At 42.7% G+C, this 16,604-nt stretch overlaps 1 long non-coding RNA gene across 1 annotated transcript in view; it reads right to left on the bottom strand.

Moving 5' to 3' along the window:
* LOC138363900 (uncharacterized) overlaps positions 1–15,540 on the bottom strand; it is a 29,622-nt gene extending 14,082 nt beyond the window's left edge. Inside the window, exons 1-2 of the long non-coding RNA XR_011228240.1 lie at positions 15,239–15,540; positions 14,905–15,099 (exon numbers count right to left, since the gene is read on the bottom strand). This is a non-coding gene — a long non-coding RNA (uncharacterized lncRNA). The remainder of the gene's footprint in view (positions 1–14,904; positions 15,100–15,238) is intronic.
* Positions 15,541–16,604: the final 1,064 nt, after the last annotated feature.

The following is a 16,604-nucleotide window of genomic DNA, read 5'->3' as shown; positions in this document are numbered from 1 at the left end:
CGTATTGCTGGGAATTAAAACCTAATCTCTGACCCCATAGGATGTTAAGAACCCGACTGTGACCTGCTTGTGCCTGGAAAACGAGGACTCCAGAATGTAAGAATGAAAAAGAGAAATAAGAAAAAATTAAAAAAGGGGGCCACACAGCGGATTCTATCTTATGTTGTACTCCTTATTCGTGGTGCTTTTAACAGCCTTGTGACCTTTTTCCTGAATGTTGATCAGCTGTAACGACTGCAGATGGAGTGAATTCCCTGATAAATGAAAATTTTTGCCTCATGGCTTTCAAAGGGAAAATTAGTTCCTGAGTGGTGATAATGGGACCTTCTCATCTGTCCAGTGAGAATTCCATAGCAGCAGAATATAATGTTGGTAACCGGGACTATGGCGATGATCTCCGCTAGGGTACTTCAGCAATTTTTTGTTTTTTGGGCATAGCCGGCAGGCCAAGGACGGCAATCCCGTAGCTAGGTGAACTACATATAAAATTTAAAATTTTTTGTTTGGCTTAACCGTCTGACCAAGGTCTGGCAAACACGCACAAGGACAATTCATGCGGCGAAAGAGGCTGCATAGAAAAATTCCGGGCTTAACCGGCAGACAATAGTCTAAAAATCCAGCGGCGAAGGAGGCGCTGGGAATGTCTGGCATTCTGGCAACAAGAATGTCTGTATAGAATTTCCGGGCTTAACCGGCAGACAAAATGTCTGGCTCTCCAACACGTGGCTTGCCTCAAAAAAAAAAAATTTTTGATGGGCACTATACCTGCCGACCGAAGTTCGGCGACCCAGCCACAGTGTAGGCTGCATAAAATTATTTGGCCTAACCGGCAGACGATATGACTAGCAATCCACAGCTAGGAGCCACATAAAAGGATCCGGGCTTAACCGGCGGACAAAATTCCGGCAAAATAGCATCGATGATACTGAATAAATATAAAATTCCCGGGCTTAACCGGCAGACTATAAATCTGGCAAGCTAGCGGCTAGGGCAAGGCTGTATAAGAATTCCGTATTAATCGTCGTACAATAGTGCTGGGGCAGCCTAGAATGCCCTGCCTAGGCATGACCTAGCTGGAACGTCTACAGACCGCGTGGGTAACAGCGCTGGGCACACGCCGACACTTGGGAGGAACCTAGCTTTACATTTAGAACATAAGATATCACTTTACCTTGGTGAAAGTTGAGTACTGTAGACCGACACTAGGTTTTCAGCATGTGAGGTTGAAGGGCCCCCGGAGTTAAACTCAAACCAGGGTGGGGGCTGCGATCGAGGTAGCAATCGTAGTTTCCATAGCTTCTAGAAATTTTTTTTTCCAAGACTTGTGAAGCGGAGCGAGGCTGGAACAAGAAAGAACGCATGACCCCTCCTCTCTGCTATATATAGGCCCCCTGCGGCGCTCCGCGCGCTGCGCTGCGGATCGCGCTGTGCAACTGTCTTCTCCTCCATCAAAAATTCTTCCGCATTCCTACATAATGCAGCGGTTATTTCATATTTTTTTTTTTAATTCGAGATGGATTTGCTCTTACTGATCACTATCCACCACAGTAAATTTTCAGTCTTTATAAAGGCAGAAAAAATGAGGAAAAACAGGAAACTGCACACGTTTAGACACGGGTACAGCGCTGCGGTCACGAGTATGGTCACTAAGATACTGAGACTCCCGCTTGGGTGGCTACCCACACGGCGGGGTGATGACTCGTGGGGGGAATACAGAGAATGATAAAACGTTGGCGCGCATTTTAAAACAACTCCCATAATGAGAAATAGATTTTTAACATTTTATTTCCATGATGGGGGCTAACCTCATGGCCCTGAACATGTGTTTTTTAAATCATTGAGCGAACGTCATCGACGAAGTGCATATTATTATTAATTATTAACTGCTGACTTATCATCCGAGGCAAAGAGCTTCTCCTGGCCCGCGTCTCTGCACTGCTTCACCTGCTGTCTCCCATGGCGTCACTCCCTCACTAGTTGTCCTCCTGTGTTGGGTGCACCCTTCAAACCACCATGTTCCGTTAGTGTCAGTGGGTAATCATTAGCTTCACATTCACGCTTCCTCACAGCTGAGCCGTCCACTACTGGGCTTCCTCGTAGGTGTCACAGGTCACGTTCCCAGGAACTATCCCGAACCCTCTTTTAGAGGTAGGCTATTGCAAAGGCTCGTCGCTCTACTAGTCCGCTCTACTAGTCAACTCTACTAGTCAACTCCCCTACCCTCCCCCCCCCCCCCGTGTAACTGACGGAAAGGGACTTCACACACTAATCAGCTACACTAGCGCTGAGAGCCTCACTGTCACTACTTGTTGGCCAATACTTAACACTGTCTGCTGACCAATAGTTTCTCTACTCGACAGAACTCTTATCAATCACTGCCCTCCCGCATCAGTGATTAATATTTCCTGTCAATGCGTTTTTTAGAGTTTGTTTACAATTTTACTGGCCATTTTCACACTGGCACTTCCTTCGCAAATGTGTCATAGAGAGCCAACCTTCAATCTTGGTGACTACAATGCTAGACAAGAACATTGGTGGCTCTCGCTTCAGTAACGGTTACGGGAATCAACTGCTGTCGCTACTAAATAGTCACCAAGATGTGCAGATTGTGGGTGACCTTGAACCCACGCATATTTGTGGAGGCATTCTAGACCTCTGTGTTGGTTTCAACGTCTTTCACGTCTGGTGCACATCATCTATTGTAACAGATTTGTTGTCAGATCATCACCCTTGATTGACTACTCTATGTATAGGAAATACCATCCTGCCCGGTGGGACTTTCAAACGCAAACGGGTCAGTGTTCCTCCTGCTCGACGTGAAGACTTTGTTGCTCATGTGTCAGAGTGGTACAGCACTTATGATCCCTCCACAGTCCAGACATTTAACGACGGTCTAGTACAGAGCATTCAGATGTTTGCTGACCCTTTTAGGCCAACCCCCTGCACCATCCAATAGTCGGAACGATATGAAAGGTAATAAACGCCATGCCTATTACAATGACCCCAAACTGCGTACTTTGAAACGCACTGCCAGACGAGTTGGGCTTGCATATAGGGAAACACGTACGCCGGCAATGCTCAAGCTCTTTCAGAAAGCCCTAGCCAAGGCGAGGGAGCGCATGACAGAGCTCAGGCAAGATAACTGGGAAACTTTTGTTAACAGTCTCAACTCTCACACCCCCCTCAGCCAGGCATGGAAGGATATTAAAAGAATTATTTAATAAAGGCGATAAGATCTGCCAAGTAGCACACCCTCACCCTCTACACACAGCAAACGAGTTAGTCGATGCTTGGGCAACCACCTCTAGCTTCAATAATCTTCCCCCAGACATACAGTTCAGATTAAATGCTGGTTACGGAGATCGAGAAAGGCTCGTTGACTTCATTGTCCACAAGGAAGATGAATGCAACGTGCCATTTACCGAGTTTGAATTACTCGCGGCTCTAAACAAAGGCAAAGCCACATCGCCCGGTGAAGATGGTATCACTTATAACATATTGCGTCTGCTCCCTTTAGTACCAGGGAATCCCCTGCTTGAGCTGTATAATATGAGCTATGTTACTAGGGAGCTTCCTAACTCTTGGACCAACAGTATAATCATTCCAATTCCCAAGCCAAATCAAGAGAATGCTTTCCGCCCAATTTCCCTTACTAGCTGCATTTGCAAAACATTCGAGAGAATGGTCCTAAACCGTCTCCTCCATAGAATAAGAACCATGCTATCCCCCCAGATATATGGCTTCAGGCATGGAAGGTGTGTACATCATTGCATCACCACCTTTCTTACCCTGCACACTGAAAAGTCATATACCACCTTCCTAGATCTTAAGTCTGCCTTTGATATTGCAAATAGACATGTTATCTTGAGTGAGCTTGCAAGAATGAATATTGGTGGTCGACTTTGTTGGATCAGGGGTTACTTATCCAACAGGAAGTCATCTGTGTTTTTCCAGGGGCATAGGAGTGTAACAAGAGACTTTGAACTAGGTACCCCGCAGGGTGGTGTCCTCAGTCCTACCTTATTTAATATCTTAATAAACACGCTGTTAAACTCTATACCGAGCAAACCCAACGTCCACATCATTAGCTATGCTGATGATATAATGATACACACCACTGGGTATGCTAACACGCAGAACACACTTAACTCTGTATTACTCATGTCAGGACCTAGGTTTAATTATCTCAGCAGAGAAAACAAAGATACTAAATCGGCGCCCACCCAGGCAGGGAGGAGCTGTTCGCAAGATGCAACTGTCTGATGGCTCCCAGCTCGACTATGTAAACAGATTCAAATACCTTGGCCTTGAGGTGCCACTGTATGGACCTGTTGTATTCAGACTCTGTCGTCAGTATAAAGAGAGGCTCCGAGCTCTCAAGGCTGTTGCAGGTTATCACTCAGGCTATGGTGCCAATGTCAGAATTGTCAAAATGATGTACTTTGCATACATCAGATCTTTAGTGGATTATGCTGCACCTCTGCTTGTTTTGATGCCTGAAAGAAAGCTTGGAGGGCTTGAAAAATTGCAGAACGAAGCCTTGAGGATAATCCTTGGGTGCCCTCGTACCACAAAGATACCTAATATGAGAAAGGAACTTAATATTCTGAGCGTTGTTGATCGTGTTACTGAAATTAACTGTCAAATTGGTATAAAAATGCTTAGGCTAACTCATCCTAATCCTTGCACAGAAGCCCTCCAGAATTTCTTTATTGAAGATCAGCATTGTTCCAAATGGATAACAAAAACTGGAACTCTACTCAGAATGCATGGGGTTCATGATTTGTACCAAGAGAAACAACAACGGCACTTTCCTGCACCGTGGGAGGTTACACCCTTTCCAGTTTTAATCCCTCCCTTTCCACCCAAGAAGCAAATTAGAGATCAGCCCAAGCTTCGTCTTGAGGCAAAGCTCAACGCCTTAAGCCATATTGATGCTCTGTCCACAGAGCATTCTCTCAAATTATATACACTGATGGTTCCCTACACCGCACCACGGGTGCAGCTGGAAGTGCAGTTGTCCTGACAATGGGCGTTGGCCTATACTTTGAGTGGGGAGTCCGTATAAACAACTGGGCCTCTACCCTTCAGACTGAACTATTTGCCTTGATCCTTGCACTGAAATGTGTACAAGTCTCCAAACTTGATACATTAATTGTAAGCGACTCCTAATCATCCATAAATGCTCTCAACTCTTTAAGACATAACTGTAACATGCTCGTGTCCGAAGCTAGACACAAATACAACAAAATTATTAAGGATGGTAACAGTGTCCATTTCATGTGGTCTCCATTTCATGTGGTCTCCATCTCATGTTGGCCTCCGAATGCATGATAGAGCTGATAAGTTAGCCAAAGAATCTGCCTTTAAAGGAGCCGTTGAGTGTAACCTTGGATTGTCAATGAGCAATCAGAGCAGCAGTACACCGAGAACTTCAACAAGATCTTGTAGATCTGAGGCAAAGTGAAATTGACACCAGTAATTCCATCTATCATCATACTATCATGCAAGAGGAGCCACACATCTATGGATCATCCAATAAAATCAGCAGACTTCTAGATGTTACTGCTGCTCGGCTTAGACTCGGTTACAAGTATCTCTGGGAATTCTCATTATCTGCTGATGTAGACCTGACCAAATGTAAACTGTGTCAACAAAATTATTCGCACACCCTCCGTCACTGTGATGGAGTGCGAAACGATACGTGAATTTAGAGAATTCTATAACCAATGTTCCAGCGATGTGTCAATATTTAATTCAAAATGATTTGCTACCAGAAATTTTAGCCAAATATCCCCAGTTTGCTAACTGTAGGTAGTAACTAAGTGATTGTAACCTATCCACCGCTGCCCACTGGATGGGGGGGGGGCGGTGTGCAGGACAATCACAAATTTTGACACTAGCTCTCCACATATGTCAGTTGCTTAATTTAGAACCTGTACTTGAGGTCGATCTCGAACCCATTGTTGACGTATATTGAATTTTGTACCTAGCTCATCAAGATTGTAACTTGCTTAGCTAAATGAATTGTGGGGTTCAGTCCCTGAGCCCATTATGTGCCTCTGTAACCCTTTCCACTACCGCCCACAAGATGGGTATGGGGTGCATAATAAATGAACTAAACTAACAGTATAATTGATATTAGATTATCCTTAATATTCACTAAAAACATTTAAAAAATATATAATTTACTTTCTCAACCTTTTTTTTTCCAACATTTTTAATATATGCAGCATAATACATGGTGCTTAATACACTGGATGACACACACATCACAGGTTAGGTTAGGAAAGCTAGGTTGGGTTAAATCGTTAATGTATGATTCTTAACGCTAGTTAAAAAAAAACAGATGCTAGGTGTCTGTTAGATGGAGGAGCTGGTAGGTGGTGGATAACGGCATGAACCGTTAGATGAATGGTGGATTAACAGGACGATGGATCGCTGGTAGGTGAATGGTGCTTTAACAGGGCGTACTGAGGGATACTTTGTGTTAGTATCACACAGAAATCGCTCATTTACATACAATAGGACTATTTAGGTTAGGTAAGAATAGTTAGTGATGCATAGACATTATTTACACTAAATGCGTAGAGTGGGCGGAGCCGGGGGGGGGGGGGGGAGAGGGGAAGTTTTTGTCACCTGGTTAATGGAAGGGGAGACAGTCAGGAAGGTGTTTTGCACTTGTACTTGAAAATACATTGCTAACAGTTATTGTATTTCACACCCCCTGAACGTTCGCTCATGCTTGCACTAACCTCGACATGCATATCTACTATCTGTCAACCTTAATTGTTTCACAAAATTAGAAACCCTTCCTTGAAGTAACCTTTACACTTATCTTTGTAAATCCTTTTTTGCTTCACTGAAACCGAATCAATTTGAAACATTTCCCTAAACGTTTCTCCTCCCGAAACTTAAGCCTAATGCTTCCTGTATCTTTCTTGCTAATCCTTAATTAAAGTATACAAAATTATCTACTGTACGAATCAATTTGTTTTTTTTATTAATTATTTCCGATTTCTCCCCTTTCCCCTCATTCAAGAATATTGCCATGAAAATTACAGTTGAAAAACCATACTTCCACTCCCTAATGTACGAAACTTTTAAAAACTACAGGAATCATTTTGATTTTCCCTTTTAACTTCGTTCACAACTCATGCCCTTAACTACTATTTTCTAACTGTCAAAATTTCCGTTTACTAAGCTTGCAACTTTAAATGGAACACCATTGCAACATGACTCATCCCACGTTTTCAATTCTTACCTCTTGCCCTGGTTTGCAAAGCAATTGTATCTTACATCCTCAATTCCCTTACTATAGTCCTCTGCTAGAACTAATTAATCAAAGTGAGGCATGGTATCTTACCCGACCGCTGGATACCGACTAATAATACCCAAAGCCAAATTCACAAACATTCTGACCCATACGAAAAAATTAGTGGAAGCCGTGAGGAGGAGTCGAACCTAAGCTCTGAGGACTCCCAAGCAAACACCTTAGACAACTGTACCACAACATGATCAAAAGAATTCCAGCCTGGGATGCTTGAGAGTACACAGAACAGATTCGAATCCTTCTCTCAAGCCCCTACTCATTTTCTCATTGATACATCATTGAGAATTACTGTGATTTCTTCGTGCCTTCAGACCCCATGTCTGACATCATTTAAGTGTTAAGTTCTTGAGAGGATTACACTCGACAGGTTAATGTTTGAAATTAGACCCCAACTTGCCACTAACCTGAATGGTTCCCTCACTGGAAGACGCATTTTAACTTCCTTTGCTGAATATTTTGTTACAGGGACCATGCTCTTAGGTGGCATTTATTGACCTCAAAACTACTTTTGATACAGCAAAAAAGGGGAAATAAATCTTAGAACGATTAGCCTCTTTGGGATTAGTGGAAGACTTTTGATATAGCTCAAGGGGCACCCGAGTATCAGAACTGCCTCAGTTCTTTCAATGGGGTCAAAAGTAAACATTCTACACCCTTTGATTTGGGTACACCCCAGAGTTGTGCGCTTTGCGCAACAATGTTCAATGTCCTAATGCACGAAAACTGTTAGTTCCACACTAGCTGATGAAGCCGTCATCTAATGTCGACGAAATTTGTTTTGTTTCAAATATCCAAACGAGACTGCAATCTCTACTTAATTAACTCTGCTAAAAGCATTGAATTCGGTCTTTAACTTAATCCATCACTTTCTCTCCCAAAAAACAGCCAGTGTGCCTCTAGCTCTCAAAGTTAACAACCAAACAATAGAAACATGTGGGCAGCACAAATACCTTGGAGTAGGTATCATCAGTGACATTGTAAACGACCTACATCGTTGGTTAGAAGCGAAATCACTGAAAATACTAGTAAGAATATTGGTATATATGTTAAATATGCTAGACTATTTAACATGTTTATTAGATCCTTAGTTGATTATCATGCCCTGCACTTTGCTTCCCCGCCTCTGTTTTGTACAAATAGAAGTAATACAGGATGAGGCCACGAGGGTAATTCTTGGTGCCCAAGATTCACAAGAATCGTCAAAATGAGGAAAGAACAAGCTTCTAACCATACTAAAAAGAATCATTCAAGTCAACACGATCTTTTTCCTTCAGATCACGAGACACCATCTTCAGCATTGCTGGGAGACAAATTATTATGTGCCGTTAACACACTAAGTGGGGTAACATACCAACTTACTCCTTGTGTGATAAATGGCCGAGTAAAAATGCATACAATCTCACGAAACTCTACATTTCTTTTAAATGCAATATTCCTGTCACTGAAATCCCTCTTCAACTGTATACCACAATTCAGGTACTACCCTGGAAACAAACCGTAACTGTCTATTTTCCGCTTGTTACAACTTGTAATAAAGTTGTTACATCTTCGCTTAACGTGTTTATGACGTATTAGAACGTTGTTACAACTTGCTATATTGGTTGTTATAACTGGTTAGGAGGTGTTAAAACTTGTTCCAACGTTGTACCAACGTCGTAGTTTCGATGTGTGTGTGGTGGGTACACACACCCGCCACTAGGGTTGATTAGAATCCTGCTCTTTCCAAAGCCGTCACACTTTAAATAATTGCCTCATCAAAATGTTGAAGATCCCACGAGAACTGTCCACATCGATATCACAGTTCAGTCATCTACAGGAAGGACTGCAGAAGCATGCAGGTTTTACAGAAACAATATTTGCACACAGACTATCAGTGTCAGGTTAAACAACTGGCTGACCTCTACACAAACAACTGGCTGCACTACACAACTAGCTACCAGTACATATAACGTCACAGGACGAGGAATAATTGTGTGCTTCAAAGTCTGCTCTTGAAAAAGTTTTATGCGCAACCGACATTAAGAACTTTATAATTGGACTTCAATAACCTGCTCACTGCACAGTATAAAGGGATTGGAATTTCATGTATGGATACCATATCAAATATAACCCACCATAATGACAAACATTGGAGCCAAATTTGCGTGTAAGAACGATGAAGGCGAGTTAAACCTAGGTGCTCCCCCCCCCCATCTCTAGTTGAAACTATTGTTCCTAACACTCAGGTCTAATAGAGAAATTACCGACTCCCAACGGCCTGAAAGCACCGGTATAAAAACCTGTGATTTGTTTAGATCTGAAACCTTTTTTTATGGGCAGCACAAAACGCCTGCTAGACTGACACCTTGGAAAATTAATCACGTCCAACCGACCTGCACAAGACCATCTTAACATACTGAGAAGCTGCACATTAACTACACAATATATCAAGGCAATATTTGTCAGTAGACTCTGTAAAAGCAATCGACACACTGGCTTGACTAAAAGAAAATACAAATTATGAATGGCCTTCCACTTCCGACAAAATATTTCTTTGACAACCACAAAATGAAAGTAAGATTCCTCCAACACCACACTGACTACTTGGACCGTAATGCTGGTGTGCCACAAGTCTGTACTCACGCCAATATTACACAACACACTACAGAGGGAAGGAAGGGGAGGAGTGGCGGGCCTGCTGATAAAGGTCTGAAGTTTCCAGGATATGGATACCCCAGGCTGCGAGAAGTTCAGATACTACATAACAGGCACCATGACGATGGGAGGACTAAAGATAGTAGCTGCGGTTTATAACTTTTTTTAAATGGCAAAGACCCAGGCAAGACCTACTATATTTGTCAAACACCTACAATAACTGAAAGGGCAGACTCTGTCGCTTATTAGAAATCGATCCCAACTTCAATCATGGAGACTTCAACCATGGATAGATGCAAGAACCGTATTGTGGTGTAATGTGACCTAACTATTGGACATGGTAACAAGAAACCTTTTAAGCCAACATGTCAGGGGACCCACATGACTAGAGGTAGTGATGAACCTGCTTGACTTTACCTCGAATTCACTAAACGATTCACATATGGGAAATTAAGTCCGAAGCCCCAAGGGAATGAGTGATCACTGTATTTACATTTGAATATATAGTGGGAGTAGGGATAACTTATGGAAGGGACCAGAAAGCAAAAGCCTGGCATACCGAAAGGGAAACTACAAGGAAACAAAATTGTTAATATAAATACCATAGGTAGTAAATCTCAAGGATAAAGGCTGCACAGACATGAACGACTACATCACCCATTAGAGTAAGGAGATGCCACAAGTTTGTCCTGGTATGAGAGAATGGAATTTCACGACTTGCGTTAAGTTGTGCGAGTGAGTACGACCAGATGTATATCAGCGTGGAATCTCCAAAAGTGCACATCCATCCGTGCACTCTCCTGTATCCTCTGGTCTGGGACCAAGGTCTGCCTCTCTGGGTATCTGTGGGTAACCCTCGGCCTGGGATGGCCAAGGATATTGCCAGAGTTGTTACAATGCCTTTATCACCAGTGTTGATTATACAAATCAGTGGAACTCGGTGGTTCCAGTCGGAGATACGAAGGTTAGTTTCGTGCTCCCAGGCCAGAAGAGTTCACTCATGTTAAGGCAGGTCTCTTAACCTCCCTCGGTACTTTTCCACGACATGAAACAAAGATTACTTGTGTATGGAATTGTTATTGATTTAGGCATTTGTTTGTCTCCTATTGGTTTATTCTTTCACAAGGTCATTGGACAAAGGGAAACTAGACCAAACTATGTTCTTTTTCAGTCAGAGGCAACCCGGCCAATACCGTGCAACAAGCACCAAATTGACAGAACCCATCAACGGCATCAACCGAGAGAAAACGTGAAGCCAGGGAGAATCTTCTAACCTTGTCTGTATGTGGTGATGTTAAAACTATTACTCCAAGTAGACCTAGATAAATTATGGACTGACTAAGTATTTCAAGGAGTACCCAGTCCGTACTCCTAACTCTTCCATAAGGCACCCAGGATACAGTAGAAAATGTATACATGTCAAATGAAAGAATAAAAGGTCAATTTAATAAAGTGAGATGGCGAACAGACCGGAGACAACGACAGGCCCAGACAAAGAGGCTAAGAGGAGGAGATGCCTTGTCACCAAGGCCAGTTCCACAACAAAGTGGCTATAGCTATAACTGATCATGGAATGACCTGCGGGTATTTGATAACAGGGGCCTACCTTCCCCTTCCCCTACCCCCCCCCCCCCCCCAGGGAAGGCCGTGGTTCAACCCCAAAAATAGAAACCAGGTCAATTGATTGAACAATTTGAGACTACCAAGGGAACGATCGCCAGGTGTAACATTGGCCTCGTAGAGGCGCAATAGATTTTCAAGAAAGACACTATGGACGAGGCAATTAAAAGAGGGCTATAGAAGAGACGACGACTACGGGTACAACGGAGAAAAGATATTGGTACAACAAAAAGAGGCAAGTCCCATACAAAAGATTTAGTTCCGTCGAATATTCTCAGTTGAAAGTGTTACGACCTAGATGGTCTAGGTGATAATAAACAAGTCATTTGGAGCACTTCTTAACCTACTGCCCTAGACTGAAGTACACGACCCACTTTGTTGGCCCTAAACTCAGGCACACCTGGGAGGATGCCAAAGCACTGGCAGAGGTTTTTGCATTAACTTAAGGATAAAATTACAGGAGAACTAAGGAAGGAGGAGTCTGGTGGACCACAAATAAGGCCCAAACTACAGTGCCTCGTATATGTAACCGAGGTCATCCTCTTCATGGTGGACAACAAATCGTACTGCCTGATTAAAGGAACGATGATCAGAGCAAGTGTTAGTGTGGCTGCAGCAGAAATATTTATGCATGCAGCATTTTATGGCTTCCGCACACTATAGTGAACACCAGCCACACTACTCAACTCGTCCTCAGGCCAGGCTCGTTAGTGTAGAGGCCGTCCCACGAGACGGGTTCATCAATTTTAACACCGTAATAAAAATATGTTCCCATTCATAATTTAATATACAATAAAATTCAATGTATATTAGGCATACATTATGTAATTAGTTTTTTTGGCTATTATTTGTGTTTGTAGTACACTAGTGAAGCATTTACAGACTTGCTATTCGAGAAGCGGATGTCAGTGAAGCACTGTTGGAGAATAGTACTTTAATCGGCCAGACCGCCCTCGTCAATAAAGGACAAATGATTGTTAATCCAGCCAACAAACCACTTGTTTATCAATGAAAAACAGGTTTACACAAAACGCGTCCTCTGTTCATTCCATTCAGTGGTCGATCCTAAAGACTCGTTCATATATTTAAACTAGCTTGCTTCCTTCGGAGCCTTCTTTGTTAGCTTGGAATAAAAGGACGTAGTTAGTGTCCTTGCTCTTAATGCCGTTATCTGTGGTTATAGGAACTCCGCCAGTTATTATATAATATTTTCTTCCCCAATAAAGAGAGACTTTGCAGTTACAAATCAGGAACACCACGTTACCGCGTTCCAGAGACCCAGAAACGTTCACCTTAACACTTCACAGGTCCTGCCGCCTGACCACAATATTTGTCGATTTGCAGAATTGCTACAGCATTCAAGGGCTACCAATACCTTGTGCACGATACTGATGACGGCCACGTAGCTGCAAGTGCTCAGCCTCCCGAAACTGTCCGACGGTATATTCAGCTTGCTAGGTTTAGCCCCGGTACTTTCCCTTCACGCTAAAACTTTCCTCTTCCCAGTCTCCCCTAACCCCAAGTGAAGCATCACCCTCTTGGGTATTTTTATATATTCACATCTATTTGATTGGACTGGTGGGATAGAAGACAGACTAACAGAAATATGGACAGGGGAGGGGATTGAAATTTAACCGAAATTGTTAGCTTAACATTAACCATATAATACACCACAACTTAATCTTCAAATTATGGGCCTGAAGAATGGTTAACCACTCGGAAGTGGCTAACGCATAGAGTACTTTAGACTATACCTATTAGAGGATCACTGCTTCAAGGTATAGTGTGTTAAACTATTAAAATTATTAAACGTGTTCCCTTCACCTATGGTACTTAGGTGGGAATATGTATCAACTACATAATGACCAACTGCGATTCGAGAGAAGCTTTTCCAAGTAATTTTAATCCCTCCATACCTGCAGTAGCGTTGTAAAAGACCAAGTTCATGGGTCTGGTTGACCATACCTGCAGTGCTGTTGTACTGATGCACCCTCGTACATACCTGAAATAACATTAAATACATCAAAATACTAAATTGAACATCTTGTAAAGTTTGAGAAACATCCCGCAAAACAATCGATCAGGTCAGATTTTGGTTCATCTATAAAGCTGACTTACTACCGAATGGCAAAATCACAGACTTGACTTATCCAAAGCCCGTTGTCAACAACGGCCAAGTGGTCGTTAACCCGGCAGCCAAACATGAACGTTCTCAACACAACGGCCAAGTGGTCGTTAACCCGGCAGCCAAACATGAACGTTCTCAACACAACGGCCAAGTGGTCGTTAACCCGGCAGCCAAACATGAACGTTCTCAACACAACGGCCAAGTGGTCGTTAACCCGGCAGCCAAACATGAACGTTCTCAACACAACGGCCAAGTGGTCGTTAACCCGGCAGCCAAACATGAACGTTCTCAACACAACGGCCAAGTGGCCGTTAACCCGGCAGCCAAACATGAACGTTCTCAACACAACGGCCAAGTGGTCGTTAACCCGGCAGCCAAACATGAACGTGAAGAACGCTTCACATTTAACTTCTCAGTCTATGCTCGTTCATGCACTGACCCACAACAGTTCATGCATTTTAACAAACTGTACTTAAAATAGTTTTTGATGTGACCTATTATATGTTATTTATTAGGCGAGGGAGACAAGTTGGAATACACTCACGTTGTTTCCTTCAACTATCAGACCTATACACAATTTAAATATACATTAATATTTACTTATATTGGAAAAAATATAGTACTTGGTTACACAAGACGTTAATGTTAATTTAGGCGTCTCTGGGGTTGGCTGCAGCGTGGACGACACCTACTCAGGATGGCTAGTTTCATTCACATAGGATGGGGGGGGGGGGGGAGGGGATGTGACGCTTGCTACATTAAAAGTTTATGGTCTGTGTTTCAAGGATTGAAATATGATACTTCACAAGAAACACCTTATAACTGCCAGAATTTAACTAATAATTTTGTCAATATTTTTCACCTGCTTTTGGTCGAACGTTCAGTTTCACTATGAGTGTAACACTCAAGCCGCTGTTGTTGAACAGTTTATCACATAACAGGCGTTTTTAGAATTAAATTTTGCTTTAATAAGCATCAAAAGTCTTTAATCTAGGTAAAAGTTTCCACTAATAGACAGGTATATTACTCAATATCATATTTACAAATGAGCAAACCAGAGCTAATTGAATAACTTTAAATAAAGCTTTAACATGTTGTAACTATGCTTATTTAGACAATCAGCAAATATAGACTATTGTACCAACAGAATACAATGTGATAAAATAACTAATCATCTAGAGTAACTTGCCTGTAAGCCTGACGCAGGTAACCTCATGCACAGGACTGTCCAGGTGACTAATTTAGTAAAACCAATGAGGCGGGCGCTGAGCAGCACCTCTCCCCACGCCGGCCCGCGCCACACTGCCCGCCGCGCCTCTTGACTAGCTTGGCCTGATGGGTCAACTACCTGTGACGTCATTCACCTCACCTGACATGAGGCCGCCTCGCATAAAAATAATTCACAAGTCACTTCCACAATATTAATATAGTTTATTTCTATTAATGTGAAGTATGAGCAAGTGTGAGTATGTATTAAAAGCACATACTTCACTACAGGACATTAAACCCACTACCACACCCACCTAGTAGCTTGGAAGCTCCATAACACCTTCTGTAACTAATGTTGGGGTCTAGGCCAGGGGCCAGGTACAGCAACCGGTTACGGTGCTCAGCGTCCTGTGTGTATATATTACTCTATGCCTGTAGGGTCGAACTCTTAGGTCTTGGACCCCGCCTTTCTTATCGTCGATTGTCTTGTTACCGAATCAAGACCTATTTTTCCTATCATATCATCTACATGTGTTTCCATCACACACACACACACACACATTCCCAGGATACAGCCCGCAGCAGTTGTTTAAGTCCCAGATCAACCCGTCCTCGACTCAAGTCCATTACATTCAGCGGTCAACCCCACAGACGCATTCAAATTTTAACATGCTGTTCATTCAAAATGGGAATTTTCTTAAGTATAAATTAATATTATAATATATTAGCATATTGTGTATATATAGGCATAGGATAGGTTAGGTTAGGTGTTTAGGTTCTGTTGGCGATTATTTGTATTTGTAGTACGTGGGTGAAGCATTTATAGCGTTGTGATTCGAACAAAATTCGTCAGTGAAGCACTTGTTCCGGATATGTTCGAACGTCAGCAGTTGTGAGTCGTGTGTAAACCGCTATTCATTCATAAACAGGGGGTTTGGCGGGTGGATGGAATCACTTTTGGATCTTTGTTTGGAGGACGGGCTGCCCAGATACCTGTTTACTGCTTCGTGAACAAATCATCAAGTGAATGAAAATCTGCCAATTTGTTTCTGCTTCGATCGGGAATCGAATCCGGGTCCTTTGAACTACGACCCTAGAGTGCTGTCCACTTGGTTGCGAGGACGTGTGTGTGCGTGTATGTGTTTGTGCGAACTCTCCTAGATGTACTCACCAAAATGTGCCTGCAGGGTCAAGCTAGGCTCCTAGCCACCTCCCCCCACCCCCCGCCTTCTAAACGTTCTAAGATTAATGCAATGTCTTCTTTCCCCTCATTTATCATATTTCCATTTAAAACTTTGAATCGATTTATCTTCAACGTCTTTACTTCTAACCAGTTGCACTTATTGACAGCCCTGAGACTGAAAAAGGTCTTAATGACGTCCCTGTGACTTATTTCCGTCTCTAATTTCCTTGTGTGACCCCTAGTTCTGCTGTTCCTAGCTTCCAACAATATTGCTTTGTCTACCTTGTCAATTTCCATTAGAATCTTATATATTGCTATCAGATCCCCCTCATCTCTCCTTTCCTCCAGTGTGGTAAGGTCCAGTTCTCTCAGTCTTATTTTATAGCTTAAACTCTTCAGCTCTGGAACAAGTCTCGTTGCATATCTTTTGACCTTTTCTAGTTTCTTCTTGTCCTTTTACAGGTAAGAGTTCCATGCCGGGGATGCATATTCATGTG

The sequence above is a fragment of the Procambarus clarkii genome, chromosome 12 (genome assembly GCF_040958095.1).
Source record: "Procambarus clarkii isolate CNS0578487 chromosome 12, FALCON_Pclarkii_2.0, whole genome shotgun sequence".
Classification (NCBI taxonomy): domain Eukaryota; kingdom Metazoa; phylum Arthropoda; class Malacostraca; order Decapoda; family Cambaridae; genus Procambarus; species Procambarus clarkii.
This window is presented reverse-complemented; position numbering and strand designations above follow the sequence as displayed.